General features: G+C 46.9%; 1 pseudogene; it reads right to left on the reverse strand.

The window, feature by feature from the left end:
* Positions 1–31: 31 nt before the first annotated feature.
* On the reverse strand, positions 32–27487 carry LOC146341381 (olfactory receptor 6M1-like; annotated as a pseudogene).
* Positions 27488–27880: the final 393 nt, after the last annotated feature.

A 27880-nucleotide genomic window follows, 5' to 3' on the forward strand; every position in this document is an offset into this window, starting at 1 on the left:
GCCTGCATTAATATAAATATGTGAATTGCAGTCAGAGGTAATACCCGACCTCCATTTGGACAACTACACATACATTTAAATTAACTTTCTCAAAGAGGACAATGTTTGCTTCGTAGATCCAAATTCTGTAACCACAAAAACCAAAATTTGTAGCTGGAATAAGCAATTCCCACAGACCAACCCTGCATAAGTCTTCTCAGTTTTATATCTCATGCATTTTCTGTAGTTACGCTATTTGGGGGCAGGACATTTTTTGGAACTGTGCGGGAGGGGTGGGAGAAATCTGTTAAGGAAATAGGTGTTGGAGAACAAGGTACAGGTCTGATATAGGAAGGATAGCTGTATTAAGTGTATACAGTATATCACTCAAATATTACTTGTCAGATTTTCAACTGATATGTCATGACTCATCTTACCTACTCCTCCTATTGAAGATTTCAGTGCTGATATATTATATGGATTTGAAGTGTGTTCATCTCACTGCTTTATATTATTTTGGAAAATATGCTGCATAAAAGACCTTTTATATAATAACATAATAACAATGATGTACAGATACAGAATGAGAATTCTACCTTCAGTTAAAGTGCAAGGAACCTGGAACTAACATGGTGATGATAAGAGAAAGTTATGCTATAGCCAGCCATGTGAAAAGAGAGAGAGAGAGAGAGAGAGAGAGGGAGAGAGAAAAGTAATATAATAAAAAAGCAAAGGAAGTGTGTGTGTGTGTGTGTGTGTGTGCACCAGTAAAAGTCACCCAACAGCCAACAAGATACTTGGGAGGTTACAATCAAAGTGCAAATATGCTAGTCTTCCCTTTTTACTTATCTCTGGTATCTAGCATGCAAAGGTACACTACCTCTCAACATGGAGGTTTCATTTTAGCTTTAATGTTATTTCTACACCTTTCCTCTGCTCATAGACATGGATTAGTTAAAATCTGGTACATACATTACATTACCTGGGATCTTTGCATAACAGAGGAGTGGCATGGCCCCTTCTCTTCCACCATACAGATGGCAGGGATTAGGAGCTGGGATCTCTATGCTTACACCCAATCATATACAGAGCAACCATTTACATGATGTCTCCAACTCAAAGAATCGTGTTAACAGGGCCTCTGCATGATCAGGATATCATGGCAACTTTCTTGTGGATGGTGTGTGCCGCACCTTTATTACATGAAGGCCCAAGATATAACCTGGGATATATACTGCTGTGACTGTTGACACACTTACCATATGGCAATCACTGGAATGTTGATGATGTCATTCCTTGCCTCATCCTTCCTTCTTGAACACCATCAAAATAGTGGCTTCCAGATTCTTGCTAGTCCAGGCACTCTTGATGCTGTCTGATCACCCAACCAGTTTGTGCAAACCATGTCCCATCACTTCTTTCCTCTGCATTGTTTTGGAGTGTGTATGCTTGGAGGTGGGACGTAGTTGCCCTTTGAAGCAGGGGTGAGGATCAAAAGTAAAATTTATGCATGTGGTAACCTTGTTCATGTGTGTGTGCTAAAGCAGGTTTATATAGATTTCATCTGGAGGAAAACAGTGATATCATTCATCTCATCCCAGGGGATTACATTATTTTTGCAAAACCCAAAAGGCTGAATAATGTTGCCACTGTGTTTTACCACAAGGAAAAGAATTATTCCCTCAGGTGGGAGAATCACAGCTGCTAGAGCATGGGTCCCAATGATGGTGGGCTCACATTCAATGCTACATCGCAACTACTTGCAATGCTACCATAACCCTTAGAATGTGTCCATGGGACGGTTCAAATCAAGGGTGCCATTTGCAGCAAAGTCATGGGAGGGGAAAAGGTACTTAGCACTTGTGTATTAGTTGCTCTCCCCCATGATGTTTCAGAGGTATGTAGTAAACCTGCATATGGATCTCTGGGTATGGGAAAGGAGCTTAGGTTTTAGGGTTCATATTTCAGGGTGAAAGTGGTTGTTAGGAGAAGGTTGACATACCCCATTCACACATGCAGCTTCTTAGCTCCAAATCACAGCTAGGAAGAAGCCACTTTAGAGGTAGCATTACATTCAGCTAGAGTGTAAGATGTTGTTTGGCCAATTCTTAGATTATGTGAGCTGCATAGATATACCTGCCCGTGGTTTCAGCCCATGCTATTCTAGTAATATAAGAATAGTGAGAGCATATGAAAGGATTCAATAATAATTGGGCTATGCACTGATCTCCCCCTTTTGTTATTCCCTTCCTTCCTTCCTTCCTTCCTTCCTTCCTTCCTTCCTTCCTTCCTTCCTTCCAGACCTCATTTGTTGCATTATTGTCCCATTCATTTTCATTTCACTAGAGCTGTTCTTTTGTGACTTCTGTGTTTTTCATCCAATTTACACAAAATGTTCACGGTATCTACAGCCCCTCAAAGTAATCAGATAAGGGGGGAAATCTCCAATTTCTAAGTACGTTAAAAAAAAGAGGCCAAACAGCCCAACTACTGTCAAAACCTATACTTAGGGATATACAGATTATGTAAAATCCACTCTGTCTATATTTCGCTGATTGTCTTTTGTTCCATTGTCCATTCACAGAAGGATTCAATTATTACTTTTTCATTATGCAGAAATATGTGCAAATCATTCTATAAGAGGGTTCACAACAATATCCATAATTTACCTTAGTACATAACACTTGGTGTATTGTCCCCAATTCCATTCAACTTCTCTCTGCATATATTTACCAGTCTCACCAGAAACTTACATATTTTCCTATGAATAAATATGCATAAATTTCAGGAAAGTTTTTTTTTTTTTAAATATCCAAAAGTCCATGGATCTGGATCCTGACCAGTTGAACAAGGAAGCAAGCAAGCCTGAGGAGGTCGGTCCGCAGTGGATTCTGCAGGTCAGATTCTTAGAATGAGCAAAGGGCTGGTTGTGTCCACTGTCGTCTGATCTCAGAAGCTAAGCAGGGTCAGCCCTGGTTAGTGCTTGGGTGGTGAACTGTCTGGGAATCAGGCTTCCTGCATTAAGCAGGGGGTTGGACTCGATGGTCTTGTAGGCCCCTTCCAGCCCTATGATTCTATGAAATCTAAGCCCATTTTATTCCATCTCAAATTTCTCAAGCATCCCTAATTGTAAATAGAACTGGGGAAAAAAACTATAGATCTGGCAGAGGAGTGGCAGTAAAGGGCATCAAGCTTAGCTAAAGCAGCAGAGGATTTTGGCATGGCAGAGGTACAACCAGGCAAGCAGACTTAGGCTAAAAAAAAGCATCAGACTATGGCAGGGGGAGAAGGAGGAAGGGAGAGGGAGGGCCTTTTTGCAGATCTCAAGTCATGGGCAGTATGGTACTGTTTTAATTCTGGTGGCACAGGTCATAATGCTTTTTATTCCAGTTAAAAAGTTAATTATCTGACGATGATGATGATGATGATGATGATGATGCCAATTTAAACCAGATTGGCTGCTGACAACCTGTTTTCAGTGCAGATCTTTGGGCTCTGAAGCCTATTGCCAAAATTCTTCGGCAACTGATGGGCAAACTGGGTGGTGAGCTGCCCTGCTGCAGTGTGTGACATCCAATGGCATTACTCAAGTCACAACATTTATAGTAGCTGATGTTCCTACCACACATAACATTTAGTGAAGGAACTTGGTTTGGTTCTTTTAATAAGTATCTGGTCCTATTTTCTAAATATCATAGCTAGTGCCCTTTAAAGTAAATCTACAACATCATCAGGAATACATTACACCAGCCTGTTTGTAGAACAGTGAAAGACATTCCTTGGTTTAAGGATGTTGACCAATATTGAGTCTGATCTGGAATTTCTCTCCAAGGTGTGTACAAATAGCTTTGAAGTCATTGTCCTAACACTGCTGTAGAAGAACATTCCCAGGAGGATCTCATGAAATACATGTTCTGTTCATGTCTCACTGCAGAAAGGCATTCTTCCTCTCTGGATGCAATCTCCTAGATAACTTTCTGACTACGAAGGAGCTTGGAAGTCTTCAAAGGCACATCCACATCCATTAAAATGTATTTTTTTTCCATTCCTTACAGATTGGCATGGGGGGGGGGGAGATAGATAGACGGACAGACAGAAAAATAGTAAAAGGGTGAAAATGTCTCAACCTATATATCACCAACGCAGAAGCAGTCCCAGAATTACTCATGTTTGTCATAACCACAGCATTTTTATAGGACTTTAGCTTTTGATCCTGTCCTTAATCTCACTTGGATGGCACACTTCTACGAAACCTCACAGACAGGCTGGGACAGAATTTCATGGTAAGTTTCCACTGATTCTTTGAGGATATAATAGATGGATAATCTGTTTTTAATGCTTTTTTTAAAAAATAGGGTTTGTTTCAAGCAATGAATTAAAACAGTTAATCATCCTTTTTTAAAAAAATATATTTTTATTTATTTTATCTTTATAAATGAAATAAACAATACCAAAATTACCAACAACCTGATCAATGCTACAATTTCCCAACAATACAGTATTCTGATGAGGACACCACAATAACAAAAAGAGAAGGGAAAAGGGGGAAGAAGGAAAAGGAAAAGGGAGGAGGACAGGAGTAAAGAAAAAAAAAAGATTCTTTCCCCTTCCCTCCCCCTCTCCCTCTCCCTCCCCTTTAAAGAATTAAGTTTAAACTCCAATACCCCCCAGCCTCCGATGCCATTCTATTTTAAAAACTATATCTATAATCTTAACAATCTTACAGTTTAATAAACTTACATTCCAATATCATTTCATCAATCTTATATCAAAGAAACAGGTCTACAGTTCATTCCCAGTAGCCTATATTAATAATATTATTATTATTATTATTATTATTATTATTAATATATATTATTATAATAACAACAATAAAAAGAAATATAGTGTTATATAATAAAATAAAACCTTCAACAATCAGTAATATATTTTATATATAAATGCATGTGCACAATTACCCTCAAACAATAAATTTAAATACAGTGTACCATATCTATTTTGAAATAAAAAATATAAAGAAAAGCAAGAAAAAAAGAAAAATGAAAGAGAATAAACAAATATATGTATAATCATTTATCTTCTGACCTAGCCTGGATCATGTAGGTTAAACACAAGCAGTTAACAAAGGTTAATCTTCCTTGATGGTCTGCTGGTGACACTTCTACAAGATATAATTTCAATTATATGACAGTGAAATGTGTGATCAGTCCAGGCTGCATACTTCAAGCACTTAGCCAGGTACACATAGTTCACAGTTCTTCCGATCTCAGGAAGACCTGAGGCATAAAACTAATTCGAATGAATCTGGAAATGTTGGTCTGTTGAATAATTCATGACTAGACTGTGGAAAAAGAAGGAAGATGGGGTTGGGAAAAGTAGCACCAATAGCAGAAAGAAAAAAAGGAGACTCAAACACTCCAGCACTGAATACACATTCTCCTCCCCCCCCCTTCCTGTGGAAAAATAAAACCTTGCAAAATCATTCCTACATAGAAGACTTTTCTCTTTTCTCAGGCATTTGGCAGCATGTCATGAGTTTTAATTGATCCTGGATTCGTTTTATGGTTTAACTGATTGTTCAGAGGTGTTTTTAGATATATGTTGTTGCTGTGTATACTGTCTGTTGTAAGTTTTTATGTTTTTAAATTTTGCATATTGTATTTTTGATGTTTTTAATCCTTGTAAACTTCCCAGAGGGGTTCAACTGTGGGGCAGTATAGAAACAACAACAACAACAACAACAACAACAACAACAATATCACAAGGTCAGAGATGAAACTGATATATGCATGAACATATGAGGCTGCCCTGTACTGAGTCAGGCCAATGGCCCATCCAGTCCAGTATTGTCTATTCTGACTGTCGGCAGCTATCCAAAGTCTCTGGAAGAGAGGATATTTCCTCATCCTACTGTCCAAGAACCATTAACTGGCAATGTCTAGAAACAGATTCAGCCTTGGATGTCATTAAAAAAGCCCTTGGGAAGGACAGTGAATATCTTTGGAAGTGCTATGGGCTCTTCACAAGGTACACGTGTGTGTGCGTGTGTGTGCATGTGTGTGTAAATTCAGTCTTCTCCAGTAGCCACTTTGGTAATTCAAAATGCTGTGACCTGCGGAATCTGCTGAGGAGGAGCCCTCTCAGGATGCACAGAGTTTGTGGACTTTTGGAATTGTTTTTATTTATTTTTTTACTTTCCCAAAATTTACACATATTTATTTGTAGGGATGTACGAAAATCACTTACCTTTCAGGGATTATGCTGATGGTGCAGGGGGAGGCGTTCCGTCCCTCCCCCCGGAATCCTCGCTGTGGGGGGAGGCGCTCTGTTCCTCCCCCCCCCCGGAATCCTGGCCAGCTGGCTGTGCTCCGCAGTGATTCTGCGGAGCTGCCGGCCAGCTCCGCCAGCAGCCGGACATCCGGCCGCTGGCTAGCAGGGACGCAAATGACGGCGGCCATAGCCGCTGCCATTTGCGTCCCTGCAGTCAGCCGTGATAGGCTACGTAAAGATTTACGTAGCCTATCACGGTGTTTTTTTTTAAATGTAGCCATAATAGGCTACGTAAATCTTTATGTAGCCTATCCCTTTTTCTTTTTTTTTTAACTGGAAATGGCGGCGGCGGCGGCTGCAGCGGCCGGTCTTCCAACCAGCTGCCGCCGCCGCCATTTCCAGTTAAAAAAAAAAGAAAAAGGGATAGGCTACATAAAGATTTACGTAGCCTATTATGGCTAGATTTACGTAGCCTATTATGACTAGATCCAACCGCCGCTGGAGCCGCCGCCGCCGCCGCCACCACCACCACCAGGAAGATCCGCCCCAGGTAAGTCTCGTCCTGGGGGGGGTGGGGGGGCAGACTATTCCGCCACTGATTTCGGGGGGCTGAATGCGCTGGCATTCGGCATCCCCGAGATCCGTGGTGGAATTCTCTGGCATCCCTATTTATTTGAAGGAAAATACACAGGTTTCTGCTGAGGAAATGTTGGATGGAACAGGGGACAATTAGGGGTGGACAAAAGTCAGTTACCTGTCCTCGAAGATTTCCCGCTTCGTTCCTCCCCCCGCGAATTTCAGGCCAGGGGGGAGGCTTCCCGCCTCGCCTGGCTGAAATTCAGGCCGGGGGGGAGGCGCCTCGCCTCGCCCGGCCGCGAACTAAACAGTTAAAAAAAACAAATGCCCCCGTGATAGGATACGTGATGATTAACGTAGCCTATCATGGCTAGATCTGCAAAGTCAGCCGTGATAGGCTACGTGACGATTAACGTAGCCTATCATGGCTAGATCTGCAAAGTCAGCCATCATAGGCTACGTAAATCGCCACGTAGCCTATCACGGGTGACTTTAAAAAAAAAAAAAAGCACGTACGCAAATGGCGGCCCCCATAGGGAGCCGCCATTTGCGTTCCTTATTTGGTCGCTGTAGTCTACGTAAATGTTTACGTAGACTACGGCGAAAATAAGGGTAACGCAAATAGCGTTGCCCTTATTTTCACCGTAGTCTACATAAACATTTACGTAGACTACAGCGACCAAATAAGGAAAGGGAATGGCGGCTCCCTATGGGGGCCGCCATTATCCGTACGCGCTTTTTTTTTTTTTTAAGTCACCCGTGATAGGCTAAGTGACGATTTATGTAGCCTATCACGGCTGACTTTGCAAATCTAGCAGTGATAGGCTACGTTAATCGTCACATAGCCTATCACGGGGGTGTTTTTTTTTTTTCTTTTATTGCAATGGTGGCGGCGGCAGCAGGTCGAAAGATCGGCTGCCGCCCCCACCCCTGATGAAGACCCGATGAACCGCCGGCTGGACCCGCTGCCGGGAGGGACATTCGGCAAAGGTAAGTCCCGTCCCGGGGGGGGTGCGTGGTGCGGGGTGCGGGGGGGGGGTGCGGAGAATTTCTCCCTGAAACTTGTTCGGTGGGCCGAACACGTTGGCGCTCGGCCCCCCGAAGTTTCGGGGAGAAATTCTCCGCCATCCGACAATACACTAAATGTTACGTGCTAAGGTAAATTCTGGAAATTATTATGAAACCTCTCATGTAATTATTTGTGTATATTTCCATATGATAAAAATAATAATAAGAATTCACATCCCTCTGTGAGCGGATGATGGAACAAAAGGCTCATGATCATCTGTGAAACACAGGCGGAGTGGACTTTACACAGTCTGTAAATCCCTAGATAGAATTCACAGAATGACAGAATGTCAGAGAATTCCGCCATGGATCTTGGTGAGGCCGAATGCCAGTGCATTCGGCCCCCTGAAATCCATGGCGGAATGAAGCCCCCTCACCCCCCCACCCCGTGAAATGGGCCTGGAACGGAGCACCTACTTGCTGCCGTCCGCGCTGACTTGCGAATAGAGGCCGTGTCTGCTGCCGTAGACGCATAATAGCCTATGTAAATATTTATGTAAACAGCTAAAAAAAGGCAACGAAAATGGCGGGTGCCATAGCTGCTGCCATTTGTGTTCCCTTAGTTTTGCCGTGATAGGATACGTTAATATTTACGTAGCCTATCACAGCAAAATACAGGGACACAAATGGCGGTGGCTACAGCCGCCACCATTTATGTCCCTGCAGGATGCCCAGCGGCTGGATGTCCGGCTGCGGGCGGCCCTGGCCGGCGGCTCCGTGGAACCTTGGCAGAGCGGAGCCAGCCGGAGAGAATTTCTGGGGCAGGGTCGGAGCGCATCCCCCCGACCGTGAATGTCACCCTTCGAAAAGGTAAGTGACTTTCATACATCCCTAAGAATGACACAAACAAATCCAAGGCCATTTCTCAGAAAGATGGCAATGCACAGGGAGATTAAATCTGCACTTTCCCATCAAAATGTATATCTATACACTTCCAAATGTATGTGAAGTAGAATTGTATTAAACCATTGTCTTAAACAATAATGCATAACTAGAATTAGTGATGTCAGAGAATTCCACCATGGATCTCAGTGAGGCCGAATGCACAGCATTCGGCCCCCCCAAATCCGTGCTGGAACAAAGCCCCCCCACCCCCGTAGGCTATTATGGCAAAAGAGAGGGGCGCAAATGGTGTAGTGGCAGCCATTTGCTCCCATCTCTTTTGCCGTAATAGGCTATGTAAATATTTACGTAGCCTATCATGTCCAAAAAAAAGGGAACACAAATGGCAGGCACTGTATCCACCGCCATTTGCAATCGCTGTTTTTTGTGGGTTTTTTTGCTGTGATAGCCTATGTAAATAGCATGTATTACTGACCTGGCATGTATTACTGACACCTGGGTGGGGGAACCGGGAGGGGTCACTCTCTCCCAACTGTGCCCTCCTGGGTACTCGGCGCAGCACCAACACCGACTTGAGGGTCGGGGAGGGGGGGTTGCTGTGGTCTATAGGAATTCAATTTCCCTCTCCAGGCTTCCTGCTCATTCGAGTGCAGATCTTGAGTGTTTGTACCTTGTGTTGGTAACCTGGGACAGATTGGGGATTCTGTTGGTGTACCGCCCACCCCGCTGCCCATCAGACTCCCTGCCTGAGCTGATGGAGGTGGTCTCGGACTTGGTGTTGAGGACCCCTAGGATGATGGTCCTGGGGGATCTCAACTTCCATGCTGAGGCCTCTGTATCCGGGGCGGCTCAGGACTTCATGGCCGCCATGACAACCATGGGGCTGTCCCAACATGTCATCGGCCCAACGCATACAAAAGGATACACGCTTGATCTGGTTTTCTTGACTGGGCAGGAGGATGGTGATCTGAAAGTGGAGGAATTAACATCTGTCCCTTTGTCATGGTCAGATCACTTCCTGCTGAGTTTTAGACTCCTAGCGGCCTTTCCCCTCTGCAAGGGTGGGGGACATATTAAAATGGTCCGCCCCCGGAGATTAATGGATTCCGATGGATTCCAGAGAGCTCTGGGGGATTTTCCTGCTGGTATGGCTGGTGCTCCTGTCGAAGCCCAGGTCGCTCTGTGGAATGCAGAGATGACTCGGGCGGTTGACATGATCGCGCCCAAGCGCCCTCTCCCTCTGAGCAGAACCCGGCCAGCTCCTTGGTAAACACCTGAGCTGAGGGCAATGAAGCAAGAGGGGAGACGGCTAGAACGCAGGTGGAGGAAAACCCGTGCTGAATCTGACCAAACACAGGTAAGAGCCCACTATCGAGCCTACTCTGTGGCGGTGAGGGTGGCAAAGAGACAGTTCTTTTCCACCAGCATTGCATCTTCTCAGTGTTGTCCAGCGGAGCTTTTCTGAGTGGTTCGTGGCCTGTTACATTCTGGTCCAGGGAGTAGGGATGGGGGAGAATTTCTCCCCGAAACTTCGGGGGGCCGAGTGCCAACATATTCGGCCCACCGAAGTAGTTTCAGGGAGAAATTCTCCCCCCCCCACCCCCCGCCCCCCCCCCAGGATGGGACTTACCTTTCCCGAATGTCCCTCCCGGCGGCGGGTCCCGGTGGCGGTTCGGCAGGTCTTCGACAGGGGCAGAGGCGGCAGCCGGTCTTTTGACAGGCTGCCGCTGCTGCCATTCCAATAAAAGTAAAAAAAAAAAAAAATGCCCCCGTGATAGGCTATGTGACGATTAACGTAGCCTATCACGGCTAGATTTGCAAAGTCAGCCATGATAGGCTACATAAATCGTCACGTAGCCTATCACGGGTGACTTTAAATTTAAAAAAAGCGCGTACGGCTAATGGCGGCCCCCATAGGGATTACGTAGAACACGGCGAAAATAAGGGCAACGCTATTTGCATTGCCCTTATTTTCGCCGTAGTCTACATAAAGATTTACGTAGACTACATCGACCAAGTAAGGAACGCGAATGGCGGCTCCCTATGTGGGCCGCCATTTGCGTACGCGCTTTTTTTTTTTTAAGTCACCCATGATAGGCTGACTTTGCAGATCTAGCTGTGATAGGCTACGTTAATCGTCATGTACCCTATCACGGGGGCGTTTTTTTATTTTTTACTTTTTATTACGCGGACGGGGGAGGCGAGGCGCCTCCTCCCCAGCCTGAATTTCGGCCGGACGAGGCGGGAAACCTCCACCCCGGCCTGAATTTCGGGCGGGCGAGGAGGGAAGCCTCCCCCACCCGGCCTGAACTTCGGGGGGAGCAGCGAAGCGCCTCTCCCCCACCCCGAAGCAAGCTGCTAGACCAGGTAAGTGGCTTTCGTGCACCCCTACCAGGGAGAGAGACGGTGGAACCCTCAGTATCACGCTGTGACGAGTTTGCTGGGCACTTTGAGGATAAAGTCGCTCCGATTCGTCATGAATTGCACACCACCATTAATGCAGTTCCATTGGTAGAGGCGTTCATAGCACCGTCTGGTCCAGTTTTATTGGACGAGTTTCAGTTACTGAGGCCTGAGGATGCAGACAAGGTGCTTGGCCAAGTCCGATCGACCACTTGTGTGCTTGACCCTTGCCCTTCATGGCTTATTAAATCAAACAAGGAGGGGTTGTCCGGCTGGGTCCAGGAGGTTGTAAATTCCTCCTTGAGAGAGGGAGTGGTGCCTGCCGCTTTTAAAGAGGCAGTAATTAGACCACTCCTGAAAAAGCCTAACCTGGACCTGGAGGATGTTAACAATTATAGGCCAGTGGCCAACATCCCCTTCCTGGGTAAGGTGCTTGAGCGGGTGGTTGTAGGACAGCTCCAGGCACGCTTGAATGAAACGGATTATCTCGATCCATTTCAATCAGGCTTCAGGCCTGGTTTTGGAACGGAAACTGCCTTGGTCACCCTGTGGGATGACCTCTGCCGGGAGAGGGACAGGGGGAGTGCGACCCTGTTGATTCTCCTGGATCTCTCAGCGGCTTTCGATACCATCAACCATGGTATTCTTCTGCATAGGTTGTCTGGGTTGGGAGTAGGAGGCACTGCACTACAGTGCTTCCGCTCCTACCTGGATGGCCAATTCCAGAAGGTGGTGCTGGGGGATTACTGCTCTGTGCCATGGCAATTGTGCCATGGGGTTCCACAGGCTCTATTTTATCCCCCATGCTGTTTAACATCTACATGAAACTGCTGGGGGAGGTTATCCGGAGGTGTGGGCTGAGGTGCCATCAATATGCAGATGACACCCAGCTCTACCTCTCTTTTACATCAAAACCAGGTGAGGCAGTGACTGTTCTGAATCAGTGCCTGGGCATGGTAATGGACTGGATGAGGGCTAATAAACTGAAACTCAATCCAGACAAGACGGAGGTACTGTTAGTGGGTGGTTCGTCTGCCCGGCTAGGTGATATTCAACCTGTTCTGGAGGGGGTTGTGCTCCCCCTAAAGGATCAGGTTCGTAGTTCGGGGGTGCTCTTGGATCCAGAACTGTCACTTGAGGCACAGGTGAACTCAGTGGCACGGAGCACTTTTTATCAGCTGGTATACCAACTACGCCCTTATCTGGACAGCGATAGCCTAGGTACAGTTATCCATGCTCTGATAACTTCTCGTCTGGATTACTGCAATGCGTTATACGTGGGGCTGCCTTTGAAAACGGTCCGGAAACTTCAGCTGGTCCAAAATAGGGCAGCAAAATTGTTAACAGGGACTGGCCTGCGAGCTCATATTACACCAGTACTTTTCCAGCTGCACTGGCTGCCAGTCCATTTCCGGGCCCGATTCAAAGTGCTGGTGTTAACATTCAAAGCCCTTAACGGCTTGGGGCCAGGTTACCTGAAGGATCGCCTCCTCCCATATGTGCCTGCCCGGACCTTAAGATCACCGTCAGCGGCCCTTCTCCGTGAGCCCCTGCCAAAGGAAGTGAGGTGGGTGGCTACTAGGAGGAGGGCTTTTTCTGCTGTGGCACCCCGGCTCTGGAATGAGCTCCCTAGTGAGGTTCGCCTGGCGCCTACATTGTATTCCTTTCGGCGCCAGGTGAAGACCTTTTTATTTTCCCAGGCATTTTAGCATTTTAGGTTTCTAAATTTTTATCTTTGCTGTTTTAAATCTGTATTTTAAACTCCTGCACTGCTGCTAGGTTTTATTGTGGTTGTATTGTTATATTATGGTTATAATGTTCTGTATATTTTAAATTGTTTTATTGTGTGTTGTTTGGATTTAATTTTTGTGAACCGCCGAGAGAGCTTCGGCTATTGGGCGGTATAGAAATGAAATAAATAAATAAATAAATAAATAAAATATTTACATAGCCTATCATGGCCAAAAAACAGGAATGGAAATGGCGGCCGCCGTAGACGCTGCCATTTGTATCCGCAGGCTCCACACAGCACCTGCGAATGCACCCGGCCGGCAGCTCCGCAGAGTTGCAGTGGAGTGGAGCCAGCCGGGTTAGGTGCTACGGCAGCCACCATTTGTGTCCCTGCAGGCTGCCCAGCGGATGGATGTCCGGCTGCGGGCGGCCTCAGCCGGTGGCTCCATGGAGTTGCTGCAGCGAGGAGCTGGCTGGGGAGAATTTCGGGGGGGAGGGATGGAGCGCCTCCCCCCCACCGCGAATGTCACCCTTCGAAAAGGTCAGTGACCTTCGTACGTCCCTAGCTAGAATTGTTGGTAGGTCAGTAGAGTAGAGGTCAGTTTTTTATTCTGATATTGCCATTATTGGATCAGCAAGTGAGACTTTTCAACATTCCCACTCTGAGATAGATGTCCAGTCTGGGAATAGAATTTGTAGGGGCGGGTATTTTGTCTTTCTAGCTATTCATAAAAAAACAGCACCAACATTTCTCTACTAACAAATTGTGAGCACTAAAGCTCAGGAAATTTCGATCGATTTGTATCTTAATGGACACAGGGATTATGATTGGGAAAAGAGGGGAAAATTGGGATACAGAAAAGTTTAAAAAGGTAAAGGTGTCCCCAACCAGTCGTGTCCAACTCTAGGGTGTGGTGCTCATCCCCATTTCTAAGCCGAAGAGCCAGTGCTGTTCGAAGACGCTTCCGTGGTCATGTGGCCGGCATGACTGAACACCGAGGTGCACGGAATGCTGTTACCTTTCCCGCCGAGGCGGTACCTATTTATCTACTTGCAATTTCTTGCTTTCGAACTGCTAGGTTGGCAGAAGCTGGGACTGAAGACGGGAGCTCACTCCGTCACACAGCACTCGGGTCTCGAACTGCTGACCTGCCAACCTTCCAGTCTGTAGGGGATGAGCACCACACCCTAGAGTCGGACACGACTGGTTGGGGACACCTTTACCTTTATTGAAATTATCCATTGTTATTGTTTAGGCAAGGAGACAGGCATAACGTGTCAGCACTTTAGATACTGTGAACACTAGTGGACTGTTTCAAAACAAACAAAGTAGCAAAAGTGGGGTACCCAGGTTGCACTTATAGGGCTTGTGCCATCTTTAGAGAAAACCTTCTGAAGTCTACAACTGTAGATCCCTCTCTCTCTCTCTCTCTCTCTCTCTCTGTCTCTCTCTCTCTCACACACACACACACACACATACATAGAGAGAGAGAGAGAGGGAGAGGGAGAGGGAGAAAGAGATCTATATTGCTTCACAAAGTTTTATGCACATGTGTTCTATGCACATGCACAAACACTGCTTGGCGTGTCAGTATGTTTCCTAGAGCCAAGCCTAAAGCCATAGTTCCTCAAGGAGGCTGAAAAAAAAAAAAAGCAAGATGATCCCTTCACTTTCATGTCACTATTTATGCTCAGGATCCCCCTGAAATAGAGATTCAGCTGTGTTCTCGGGCTTCTACTCAGAATAAGCATGGTATCATAGGAATTAATTTTTATTTGAACATAAGACAGTGAAGACCTAGAGCCCCTTGATGACCGTCAGCCATCTTAACAGTAAAAGCCAAAAACAACGAGCGATTCTTCTTCCTGCACTGCCTTTAAAAGGCAGATGATTCCTCTTATGCATATTAACTCTTCATTCGCCAGAGACTGTTTCATGCACTTTACCATAGTTCCTTAAAAGTATTAGCCCTGGCACAATACTGATACAATAGTGGCTAATGAATGAATCAAACAAACAAACAAATAAATAAATAATGATTCTGGATGATTCTGAAACACACACACACTCATTATTACCTGGGCGAATGTATGTAAATGAATAAATATGTCTCTCTGTGTTCAGCAGGGCTTCAGAGTAAGCCTGCATAAGATTTCATGATACATTTTTCCCCTCTCCCTCCCTATTCCCTCTTCATCAGTGATCTATTAATCACTGAGATCTGCACCTTTTGTCATATCATTAAAATCCCATCATGGCAATGCTATATCCCTCTTGCACATTTGTACCTTGTAGGACACACAATGACATTTGTTGTGATATATTGGATAATGTGGAATATAAAGCAAACAAGAACACTACTCAAGCAGTACATCAAATGTGTAATGTGCCCCAATAGTTCCCAATACACTTCAATACTGCTATAAAGCAGTAGTGTAGATCTAGCCACTCCCTCTCCCTTCAAAATTATCTCACTCATATCTCAGTTGACAATTTCCTGCTACCCCTTCCCCAATGTCACAGTGCTAGAAGGAACACTGAAATCCCACTAAAAACACTGAAGTATTGGCAGCATTCTAGCTTCAGAGTGAAACTGAGAATGCCTGAGATAACTTTGTCAACAGTTCTGCCATAGGCTTTCATGGGGCAGGGAAACCCTATGAACTTTTGAGCCATTGCTCAGAACTTCACCACATCAATGAAAGGCATGCCTCCTCAACAAACCCAAATATGGCAGGTTTTGCAAAGGAAATAGAAAAAAAGCGTATTTATGTATTTATTTAATGTTTGTAGATTTAAATACACACTTCCTTTGAGTAAGTCTCTCAGAGCCTCTTTCGCCTTTTCATTTCTCAGTGTGTAGATAAAAGGATTGAGCACAGGGGTTATTACAGCTGTCAAGATGCTCACAGCTTTCTTGAGATCCAGAGATGGTGTCTTTGATGGCCTCAGATACTTGAATATGGCACTTCCATAGTATATGGAAGCCACAGTGATGTGGGTACTACACGTGGAGACAGCCTTCTGCTTCCTAGTGCTTGATGGGATCTTCAGCACCATGGTGATGACAGAAATGTAGGATATGGCTGTCAGTACCAATGATCCCAGAAATACGAGTATAGGTATCATAAAATCAGAAAGCTCAATGAAGTGTGTGCTGGAACAAGAGAGAGCGAGGAGTGGTTCAATATCACAGAAGAAATGGTTAATGATATTAGATCCACAGAATGGCAGTTTTGATACAGCAATCACAGGCCAGATCAAAAAACAAATCCTAAAAACCAGCAAGAAAAGACGAGCCTAGTACAGAGCCTGAAATTCATGACAGAAGAATAGTGTAGTGGATTACATATTGCTACAGAGCGATCAAAGGACATGAGAGCCAAGAGTAGGAACACTGGCACTCCAAGGCAGAAAGAGAAGAAGCACTGACTTATGCAGCCATACAATGAGATTGTTTTTGCTGATGAGAGGAGGTTGGCTAGTGTGACTGGGATGATGCAAAATGTGAATGCAATCTCCAGATTGGACAAGTTAAAGAGGAAGAAGTACATAGGAGTATGAAGATGAGAACTGAGTAGCACCATGGCCACAATGGCTGGGTTATTCAGCAGTGATAATGCAAAGGTAAGCAAAAGCAGACAGAAAAAGAAGATCACTAGCTGGTCAGGAACTGGGATGCCCAAGAGAACAAACTCCTCCAGTGCACTGTAGTTTTCTGGATGCATTTATGATGCAAACTGGAAATAAGAAAGGTGAAAAAGAAAGGTGAAAACAATGCATTTCCACTCAGCCCAGCTTTGTCTCTTCCAGTTACAGGCAGGAAATGAAGCACAGAAATGAAGTCGCGTTTTAAAAGAAATCCACCATCCCCCACCCTACCAAAACACACACAATAAAAATCATAATTTCCCACTCCCCTTTCCCACCTTTCAGAGGTTTCTCCTTTGGAATTGCAGCACAGTGCAATTCCAAAGGAGTGACTTTGCAGGGTCACCGCAGTGATTGCAGAAGCTCTATGGGAACAGGAAATGGGCAGAAGCACATCAGAGAACAGAGGTCACCTGCGGTCATGGGAACCCTTTCAGTTTTTTCCTCATGCATTCCGGCTTGTGTTGTGGGTGCCTGGAAATGAATGAAGTGACCAGTTTAACCAACAAACCCAGAAATTAGTTGGAATGCATGGAAGTTAGCTAATGTCAAACATGCAGGAAAGTAAAATAAAAGGTTGGCCAACTTCAGGGGAAAAAATGCTTTTCAGTGCTGTAACCATTATGTTATAACTACAACAACAGCAACTTCATAGAAAAAGCAGGGAACTACCAAATGATCAGTGGTTGGGGAGAATGGGGGAAAACAGTACAGTACTGATCACAATACAGTAAAGCTCAGATGCTTCAAAAGGCAATACAGGACCAGGACGATGTAGAGCATCTTTGCTGGTCTCAGGCACTCCATCATCCTCCCAATCTGGATTTTGAACTGAAAAACCCAGAAAAAGTGTGAGTGCATGGAGGGTGAGATGTAAGCAAGCACAATTTATGACATTGCACAACGTCATGACTGATCCTGGATCACATCAGATATGGGATCAGCCTTAGCTTCCAGTTTCCTGGCTTTATGGAGTTTGGACCAGTGTGAGATAGGCTTAGTTCCTTGTCTTTTAAACTGGCAGGTTTTTTGATGATTGAGTCTTCTACTGGGCAGTCTCCAGTGCCACTGCTACATTTATGCCATTGATGGAGCACTAGTGTAAGTGACTTCTAGCACAACACCGATAGCATATACTGGTGTGATGGGTTTTCTGGGGAAATCCATTGTGCCAGCATATATTACTTCCATTTTACTAGAGGTTGCTTATGCTAGTGCTATGTCAATGGTGTAAGCAGAACAACAGCATTGGATACTGCCCAGTGTGTCTAACTGGAAAAGATTGGAATAGAAGTGGTCTAATGTTGTCTGTTTTAGCTACTAATTGGATGAAATTATAATGCTTTCCACTATTAGATCTTGCATAGCATTAAGATTTGTTGGTTTGTTTCCAAAGGAAGAAATCCCCCATATAGTTTACTAAGCCCTTTGTTTGTTCATCTTGTATAATTGCTGTTAATGGAGATAGTCCAGGACTTATATATTGTCTGAACCTGAAACAAATAAAGAAGTTTTAATTGACAACAACGTCTTTGATTTGAATATATCCTTCGAATCCACACCAATATACTTCTACTCCACTATGAGTTCTATCCAGTTTGTAAGAATCATACAATGAAGATAGTTTAACTGCATTGTAAATATTATATATATATATATATATATATATATATATTCCAGTGATATTGAGAATTCCAAGTCTCCCCCTGATAGTCTTTTGGCAGAGTACCTTAGCTAAAATCATTGGAGGCTTATTTACCCATCTGAAATCCAATAAAAAGTTTTGTCATCATATGACATCACATGTTAAAGTGATGTTAATACATTTGAAAAAAAATGCTTGGCAAATGAGTAATTACAAGTATTGCCACATATTTATATGGACGTTTGGTCCATCCTGTCCACAAAGACTTGCATTCAATGAACTTTTAATGAATCCCTTCAAAAGAGAAACTGAGAAATGCTTCCCTGAAAAACATGTGGCAACAATTATATTTGGCAGCTTTCAACATAGAGATATCAATATTCATGACCTGATACATAAATCTTCCTGCTTCTGCCATCATGCACAAGAAAATAGTGGGCTACCCTGGATGATCTCCCCACTTCTCAAGTCAGAAGGGAGACGAGAGGAAAGTTGCACAATGCAGAATGTTGAGACTGCTATAACCTGAGCAGATTCGTGGATTAGGGTCCCCTCTGGATTTGCCAGCTGGGTCACTGAATGCAGTTTGTGTCATAATAATAATCTCCACCATGGATTAAAGCAAAAATCTCTAATTGCTATGTATTTCCATGGAATTATTATTTCCTCTGATCCACAGCCACCAAAACAGATAAAGAAGTTTGGAACTTGAAATAAGTTTATATCCTTTGGGGAGGGTAACATACTTGATGATTATAACTATTTGAACAATGTCACTGCATGCAGAGTGTAGGATCCAAATTCACCCATACAGTTTAACCACTGAAATCATTGGGACTTAAGTTAGTCTTGATGAACTGAAGATCTATTGATTTAAATTAGTCTAATCTAAGTAAATCTGGATCCAACCCAGAGGATTTGATCTGCAGTGAGAACATTAACATTTATTGAAATCATAGTTTTGAATTTCTCTGTTTTAGAATTTAAATCCCCCACACACACACCTGTGCGTGTATGTGTGTGTGTGTGTAGGTGTAAAGCAACACAACAGCAAACCAAGGAGGCGGCTCTGGATCCACTGTGGATGCAGGCAGTCTTAAGTAAGAACATATAAGAAAGGTAATCGAGAGTAATTTCAAAATATATTTAGTGCTGAACACAGTCGCTCAGACTTACAATTTCTTCCAATGGAACATAAGACACAGACATCCTTGAAAGAAAGGGAAATTTCTAGATCTACAGACACAGGATTCTCAGACCATATGGCCTTAACCTGGAGGACAATTCATAAGCTTTGTACCACTCACACACCTCTTTTTCTTCTTCTTCTTCTTAGGCGTGTTTATCTCTCAGCCTTCCAAACAACCTCACAGCTAGGGATGATGGAAAAATTTGAGATGGACTAAAATGAACTTGGATTTTAAGCTCACCTGCCGAATCTCCTCGGAGTGACCTTCTCAGGCTGCGTGGAGTCCACGGACTTTTGGGTCCTTTTTTTTTACATTCCCAAAATTTACACATATTTATTAGTAGGAAAATATGCAAGTTTCTGCTGAAGAAAAGTTGATGGGAATGGGTGACAATATCCTAAATGTTACATGCTGAGGGAAATTATGTAAATTCTTACAAAATGTCTTACATAATTATTTGCGTAATGTTCCACATAACGGGGAAAAATGATTCACATCCATCCATGAGCAGATGATAGAACAAAAGCCACCTGACAATCTGAGAAACACAGATGGAGTGGATTTTACAGTCTGCACATCTCTGATCACAGGCTACTGATAAGGGCAGAAGCCAAAACATTTAGCACTGTATTTATATTGAAATTACTGTTATCATATTCATATCTCTACCTCTATCTCTGTCTCTGTCTCTATGCTAGCTTTCCTTCCTACAAATATGTGTGAGGGAGAGAAACTAATTGCAAAGTACCTTTCTGAAGATAAGAAGAGAGTTCAGTGTTAGGTCAGCTCCTGACTGAGAAACATCTCCATCAATGGACACATAAACAACTAATAAGATAAAAGTTCTTAATCTTGTCTATATTTCTGAATTCAAATGTTCAAGGAGATTTAATCACAGAGGGAGCAATCAGTTACCTAGGCAAAACATTCCATTCAATTCCAATTATGGCCAATTTCTCATTGTCTTCTTTGCAATTGTGGTTGTTCTGATTAGTCCCACTGAGTGGGCATGGATTAATTGTATCAAGGCCCCATCCAAAATTATAGGCACAATTAGAAACCCTGATAAGGTAGGGTTAACATGACCAAATATGTAAGGGGTGGGGCCAGCTTGCACAACCATGACTCAGTGTAATGTGTGAATCTACACCTAGTGTAGAGACACAGTCCTTGCATGTCCTTTTCCCATCACACAGAAATTAAGAGCATGGATTGGGGCCCTTATCAGACTTAATTTGATAAGTCTATGTCTGGTAACAAACTAAACAAAACCTCTTTGCAGCAAGGCATAATGGAGGAAGGAGCAATGGCTGGAAAATGTGCCAGTTATTTGGATCTGTCTCTAGCAAAAATGGAACACAACGGTCCCTTTATGGCACAGAGCAGCAGTAAAGAAATAAAATAAAATAAAAGTGGTAGCCTTCATATGGAGATTAATATTACTTGGTGCACTAGTTCAAGAGAGTCATTAGAAGCTAAATTGGGCATGTTTCCTCCCATAGGAAAATTCTGTCATTAATAGATGCCCTTCCTTTATTTCTAAGAATCCCCTTCTGGAGAGCTAAATTCAGGATTGTGAGTGGAGATGGGTTAAAGAAGATGCAGACAACAAGCTTGGGTTGAAAATTGGGACACATTTATTGAAATACCTGCAAAGGGGCAACTAGGACGGGCATCTAACTGTGACAGTGACTAGCTGGCACTTCTTGGGCGAAAACACACCCAGCCTGAGGGGTGGCAGTGATCTCGCCATCCCTCCGGACTGCCCCTTCTGGGGGAGGTAGACCTTCCCCTGTCACCCCCTACCCGGTGCCGCACAACACCTGAGTGAGTGAGTAGGGTTGGTCTCCCAGGCAACCCTTATCCCCCCGCCAAGCCGCACAATCCGTTCGGGGGGCCTCAGGCGTCACCTGTCATCATAAGGTGCCTCTGCATGCACACCATCCCTACTGTCCTGTTTTGCCCGTCCTAGCTGCCAACTGGAATGTGACCAAGGATATAGACCGTATTCCCTTACAAGACACACTCTACCCGCAAAAACAGTGTGACGTAGGCAAAAAAGACTCACAGTAATAGGCCAATCGAACTGTGAGCCAAAAAATTCCTGCATGGCTCCCGAAGGGCAGCTGGCAAGAAACCCACATTGCTTAGGGGAGGGTGGGAGGGAGCTGCGTCGAGCCAGAGAGCTGAGATTGGGAGGGGGCTGAGTTTAAGGCAACTCAGCCTGCCCCTCCTTGCATGGTGATGCCACTGGGGAGCACCAATCAGAGGCCCCTATGTCTTGTCACCCCACCCGCCCGTAATGCCCCCCCCCTTTCAGCCAGACAAGCTGGCACTGGGGTTAGGGCATTTGTGAGCAGAGATGGGTTAAAGAAGACGCAGACAACAAGCTTGGGTTGAAAATTGGGCCACATTTATTGAAATACCTGCAAAGGGGTAACTAGGACAGGCATCTAACTGTGTCAGCGACTAGCTGGCACTTCTTGGGCGAAAACACACCCAGCCTGAGGGGTGGCGGTGATCTCGCCATCCCTCTGGACTGCCCCTTCTGGGTGAGGTAGACCTTCCCCTGTCACCCCCGACCTGGTGCCGCACAACACCTGGGTGAGTAAGTAGGGTTGGTCTCCCAGGCAACCCTTATCCCCCCGCCGAGCCGCACAACCCGTTCGGGGGGCCTCAGGAGTCACCTGTCACCATAAGGTGCCTCTGCATGCACACCATCCCTACTTTCCTGTTTTGCCCATCCTAGCCGCCACAGGAGTCACAAGCCTAGAGCTTGTGAAACTTCCCCCACCTGCGCAGAAGAACTTCCCGCAGGCCCCTTTGCAGATCAGACAGACATATGCTATTAACTACCTGAGACAAGCGGACACCATCCTACCTGTAACGCTCCCTCCATGTCCACAGAATTACCTGGCAGATGGTGCATCCATCGCCTCATTCGCATAGGCCCTAAGCCATTACTCTGTGTGCTTTCCTATGTGCCCTGCCACTGGCAACGTCATTCCATGCCTTCCCATTAATCCATGGGAGCAGTGAGGGCTGCAATAGGCTACTTCCGGCCAGGTATGCCAGACCACCTGCACCTTAACCAAGGCCTGTTCAATCAGGTCCTTGCCTGGCTTACAGCTGAAGTCATTCCTCTCAACGTGCAGCACCTGGACCTGCAGAGGAAGACTGTCAAACTTTGGTGGAACAGGGTGAGGAGGGGACTCCCACCGTATGCCTCGTCTGTGAAGCCACTGGATCTTAATGTGACAGGGTGAAAGAAGCTGAAGTCTGAAGATGACATACAAGCCCATCGTGCAGCTCAAGACATCATAATGTGCTCAAGTAAGAGCACACGTTCCGGCGTAGGATGAGTCTTCTGGTCTAAGGAGTAAGCACATTAGGGCAAGCAAAGCAAAATTGTGTCAGAAAGAAGGAGCCAACCCCTCGAACACAGGCCGGAATGCTGTGAAGCCCCATTTTCAAACTGCCATAACGTGCCTGTGAGAGAAACCTCCAGTGGCTACCATGGAGACCGCTTCAATGTAACAACAGTGCGTTCAGAGCTGCAAATTACCTAGGCCTAGCAGGGTAGAGCTAATGTAGAAACTGCCCAAATTGCCCATATGTCACAGTAAGCCATTGAAGTGATAAAAAGGAGGCCCCTCCTCAGACCCACGGCATTCCATAACCCATAAGGTCCCGACGGGGCATAACCCATTGACATCTGTTTGGCCTTGGCCCCTGCCGTGCCCTTGCCATACTGATCAGTTTGATCCCCAAATACGTAAGTGGGTTACATTGGGCCAGACCTGTACCTTGAAGTATATCAAGGCCCTCCAGAACAAGTCGGACTTGGAAGCCCAGACCAACCCTAAATTTCTAAGTGGGGGGGGGGCTTGCAGAAGGCCGCTATTGCTTCTGCATGGAACAGGGACACGCCTTGCTGAAAAGCGCAAATGGAGGGCCATTACCCCTGGAGCCCAAAGGGGGGAGGTATCCAGGGAGAAAGTGTGGCTAAATTTACTAAAGTATGCAACATCTGTGCCCAACCCTATATCGCATGCCGAACCCTAAAATCTGACATGGAGTCAGTGAACCCCAGCGTTGTGGGCCGGAAGGCTAAATGGCCAGCTTGTGACTTATGGTCCCAGCTAGTCTGTTCCTTAAGGAGGCGCGAAATTGTGGCCAATGGTCTATGGTAAGGGCCATGATTCCTATCGCTGAAGCTTTGCATATTGCACAGCACACCCTACCTGCTCTGTCACAGGCGGCTCCTGTACTGAGAGCTATGGAATGCAGGATGGCAAACCTGGCTTCAGTCTCCCAGTCTCCCATAGTACTGCAGGGATGGGATCTGGGAATGGACACACCAGCGGGGCTAAGGCCCGGAAGTCGTTGACCTAATTTCGTGACAAAGCATCAACAATTGGGTTTGTCTAACCCGGCACATGGTGGACCCAGAACCAGATGTTGTAACACCGACACTGGAGTGCGAACACACTGACTCATAACATGACCCTCTGATTTCAGGAGGACAGGGAATGAATAACGTCATCACGTTGTCATACCGAAAGGGGGGGGTACTGACTTGGCTATGAGGTCATCCAAAATGTGCTTGGCGGTGGCAGCCTCCACTCTACAGGCCAATACCCACAGCATGATCGGACCTGCCCTATGAGTCTGAACCCCCCCCCCCCCGGGGTAGTGGCGGAACCCCATAAATCTGCAGTCCGGCTTTGAGGAGCAGCTCATGCTCTAGAAGGAGGTGCCATGAAAACCCTGCTAAGTTGTAGCCATGCCCATGGATACGTGCGCACAGCAGAAGTAACCCTGGGTCGATGGTGCAGCAGCCGCAGTCCCAGCACTGCCCAAACTGAGCTGGCGCAAGAAGGCACGGCCAGGGGCTACTACCCCAACTGTGAAAAGAAGATGCCCAACAATATATTTCATGGCCCCCCAAGGGAAACCCTAGGAAGATGTATAACTGCTTGGAGCTGTGCCCAAAGGACCTGAAAGTTGTCCTGAGGGAGTCGAGAATAATGCCTAAGGGTATCATATTGGCTTCACTGAATGTTGATGTGGGAGATGGGCCCTCAGCCTTTTGTGAGCTAAGGGTAAAAGGTAAAGGTGTCCCCAACCAGTCGTGTCCTACTCTAGGGTGCAGTGCTCATCCCCGTTTCTAAGCCGATGAGCCAGCGCTGTCCGAAGACGCTTCCGTGGTCATGTGGCCGGCATGACTGAACACCGAGGTGCACGGAACGCTGTTACCTTTCCCGCCGAGGCAGTACCTATTTATCTACTTGCAATTTCTTGCTTTCGAACTGCTAGGTTGGCAGAAGCTGGGACTGAAGACGGGAGCTCACTCTGTCATGCAGAACTCGGGTCTTGAACTGCTGACCTGCCAACCTTCCAGTCTGCAGTTCAGCGTCTTAACCACTAAGCCACTGAAGTAAAAAGGAAAGGGAAGCAATACTTGCATTAGGTCAGAACATTGATCACCGTCTTTGGACTCCATGTAGCCTATGCCCAACAGGGACCCATGGCCAGGATCCCCAACCAAGACAACTGCCACATGGATGAAGTATATCGCACTGAGCATAGATGATCGAGCTCTCATGATTAACAGACTGGCCCTCAGAGAAGATAGGTTACGAATCAGGATAAACCCCCTAGAGGATTTCCTGGGCACTGTTTTGAGAAGGGAAATCCCTAGCGTAGATATTGGGGTGTAGAAAAAAGGGGGGGCTATAACCCTTCTGCCAGTACTGCCTTGTTAAACCTCTCATGAACCTGTCGACGCCTGGGGAGGAGAAATGTTGCTTACGAGATAAGGATGGCCTATGTTGACCTAGAAAAAAGGGGGGAGGGGTCCTAGAACCTAGCATGAAATCGTGTTCCAAGTTAAAACGCATTCCCCATGTTGGGGTAGCATCTTAAAGCCGGAGTGGTGGCGCCAACCTAACTGGGCCTGGGCCCATCGGAGGGAGCTGTAGCCTACCCGGGCTTCCCACTGCCTCAGCCTTTCCAAGGGGGACCCTACCATCCCCAGGCATTGGACAAGAGGTGCACGAGTGCTGACTGCTACAAGGCAGCACTCACGATAGAAAGGCACGGGTTCCGGGAGTATGTGCCCTTGGGGCTGTATTCCCAGTACAAACAGCGGTGCTGAAGCAGCAGACCTGCCATAGGCCTAGGGCCAGTGCGGGTGACAGCCTGGGAAATGTGGCCACTGCCAAATCTGTCGCCGAAACACGACTGGGAAGGAGTCAAAATTGGAGCGAAAGGTCCTGGTCCATCAGGACCTGAGCAGAGAAGGGTCAATGGCGGCCCTCCTGCAGAAGGCCTTGACATAAACGAGCCAAACACCTCCTCAGGTGAAAGCCATTACGAGGAGGAATAGCCCCGGTGGCCTTGCAACTCGCCAGATTAGCGTAGGGATCTGATATGCCGCTTACATGAATGCCCGAGCCGGTGGGGGCAGGGCGAGGGATCCTGAATTAATCCAGCAGAACCATGTAAGGCGCTGAGTTAAGCGGCTGGGGCTACTGTGGGGAGTGACTGACGGAGTTGCAGGCAGCCCGGGGGTCATGTAGGGGGATGACATTGGGAGGGACAGCCACCCCAGGGAGGTAAGCTAAGGCGGCAACCCCAAGGCCCTGAAGGTCGCCCGTCTGGACAAATGAGGTGAGGTGCAGTCATCTCACCCAAATCCGGAGCGGCCGCATCCAGGTCCCCGGGAGCAAGGGAGACGATGCCGCTTGCAATGCTCCTGTCGGAGATGCCCCAGGAGGGCGGACCGCCTCCAGCTGTGGAGTGCTGCCTGGGCGAAACCGCAAGGAGGAGGATGTTGCTTGGATCACTGCTGATGGAGATGCCGCAAGAGGGTGGACTGCCTGCGGTGGTGTGCTGCCACGGTGAGCCTGCGAAGGCGAGGTGGAGGCCTCAATGGCATCCAGGTGCACTGAACCCAGTGTGGCCGTGCTCTGATCCCCGACTGGAAAAAGGATGTTGCTTGAACACTCGGGGGAGAGGAGGCTGAAGAAGGGATGAGCTTCACCGTAGGTGGTGAGCCCTCCAGAAGAGCTGAGGAAGAGGGAGCCAAGAAGAGGAGGTGGATGCTTCGACAGCGTCCAGGCAAGCTGAAATAGAAAAAAGCAGCAAGCGTTGGGTCTGGTGTCGCATTCGCTTGGGCTGGACCGCCGAGGAATTTTTTTTTTTTTTTTAATGCCTGGCCGAGGGAGGGGGAGGGATCCCCGAGGAACGCTCATCAGTTTCCAGACAAGCAAGAATTGATGTCAGTACCGGGTCTGCTTTCTCATTAGACTCAGAATCGGGCCTTGGCAGCAGTCTTTTGGGTAGGGGAGGAGGGGCCCTACCCTTCCCTTTCTTTCCACCCTGGCCCTCCTTGGGGGGCATGATGCAGAAAGGGAGTTAAACTTGGCACAATATTGGCAGGAAAGAAGCAATGGCCTGGGTCCAAGGACCCAGTCAAACACTCCAACCACCACCCCAGGGGGTAAATGCGGCAGGGGTCAGAGCCCACAGCAGGAGGTTCAATGGGCGATTCACTGGGCTCCCCGGGCAACAGGCAGCACCTCCTAGGCCTCAAGATCAGTGGACCCGAGTTCAAGGCCGGGGCAGAGAGGCCTGGGGATAGGAAGAGGGGAGTGCCGCTTCTACCGTTTAGGTGGGAGGGGCGCACCCTGCGGATGGCAGCGGATAGAGAGGAAAGGCACTTCTCTCTCTGAGGATTGAACTTGGGACCCTCGGTTTCTGAGACTGACGCACACCCTACATTAAGCTAAGAAAAGGAAGGGGGGCGGTTGCCGCCCGCTGCGAAGATCGTGCTCAAGAGGCGCAGCAAGGGCCCGCACTGCGGCCACAGAGCCACACCTGAGCGCGGGCGCCTCCAGCCGAGAGCGCCCATGACCTGGGAGCCAAGGCAGGCGCCCAACAGGGATCCGCTGCTGCCACTTTTATTTATTTATTTATTTATTTATTTATTTGGTTTTTTTGGGGGGAAACGTGCTCCCGCCGCGAGCGCCCCACACCCCCGGGAGGGGGCGAGCGCCGGCGCAGATATATACTGTGCTCGGGCCCGCACGCCTGCCGGTGAGGAAGGAGTGGGGGGGTGGGCATGCCGCCGCTGGAAGTGCCGGTGCCCAAAGGGGCCAGTCAGTGCCGGCAATCACCGGCGCAATGGACAAACGCGCGCCACCTCCACGAGTCCCGGCACCCCCGCCAGAACGGGCAAACAACAGGGCCACGGGAGCAAAGGGGACTGAGGCGGCCACGGGAGGCAGGCAGGCGGGCAAGCGAGCTGGTGGGCGCCGCACCCCCGCAGGGGAGAAAACAACGAGTGCCGTCCCCTGGCGCGTGCAGCCAGCACCGCCGCCAGTGCCCCCGCCGAGGCAGCAAATGCCAGCTGAGGGGCACCACCCATGCACGTGCGCTGCTGCCGCAAGCGACGGCAAATCCGGAGCTGCGGCAGGCACGCCGACCAAGCGACGAAGGAAGGAGAGGGGGATCAAG

The sequence above is a fragment of the Heloderma suspectum genome, chromosome 6 (genome assembly GCF_057233095.1).
Source record: "Heloderma suspectum isolate Gila_16-S chromosome 6, 16-S_ref, whole genome shotgun sequence".
Taxonomy (NCBI): Eukaryota; Metazoa; Chordata; class Lepidosauria; order Squamata; family Helodermatidae; genus Heloderma; species Heloderma suspectum.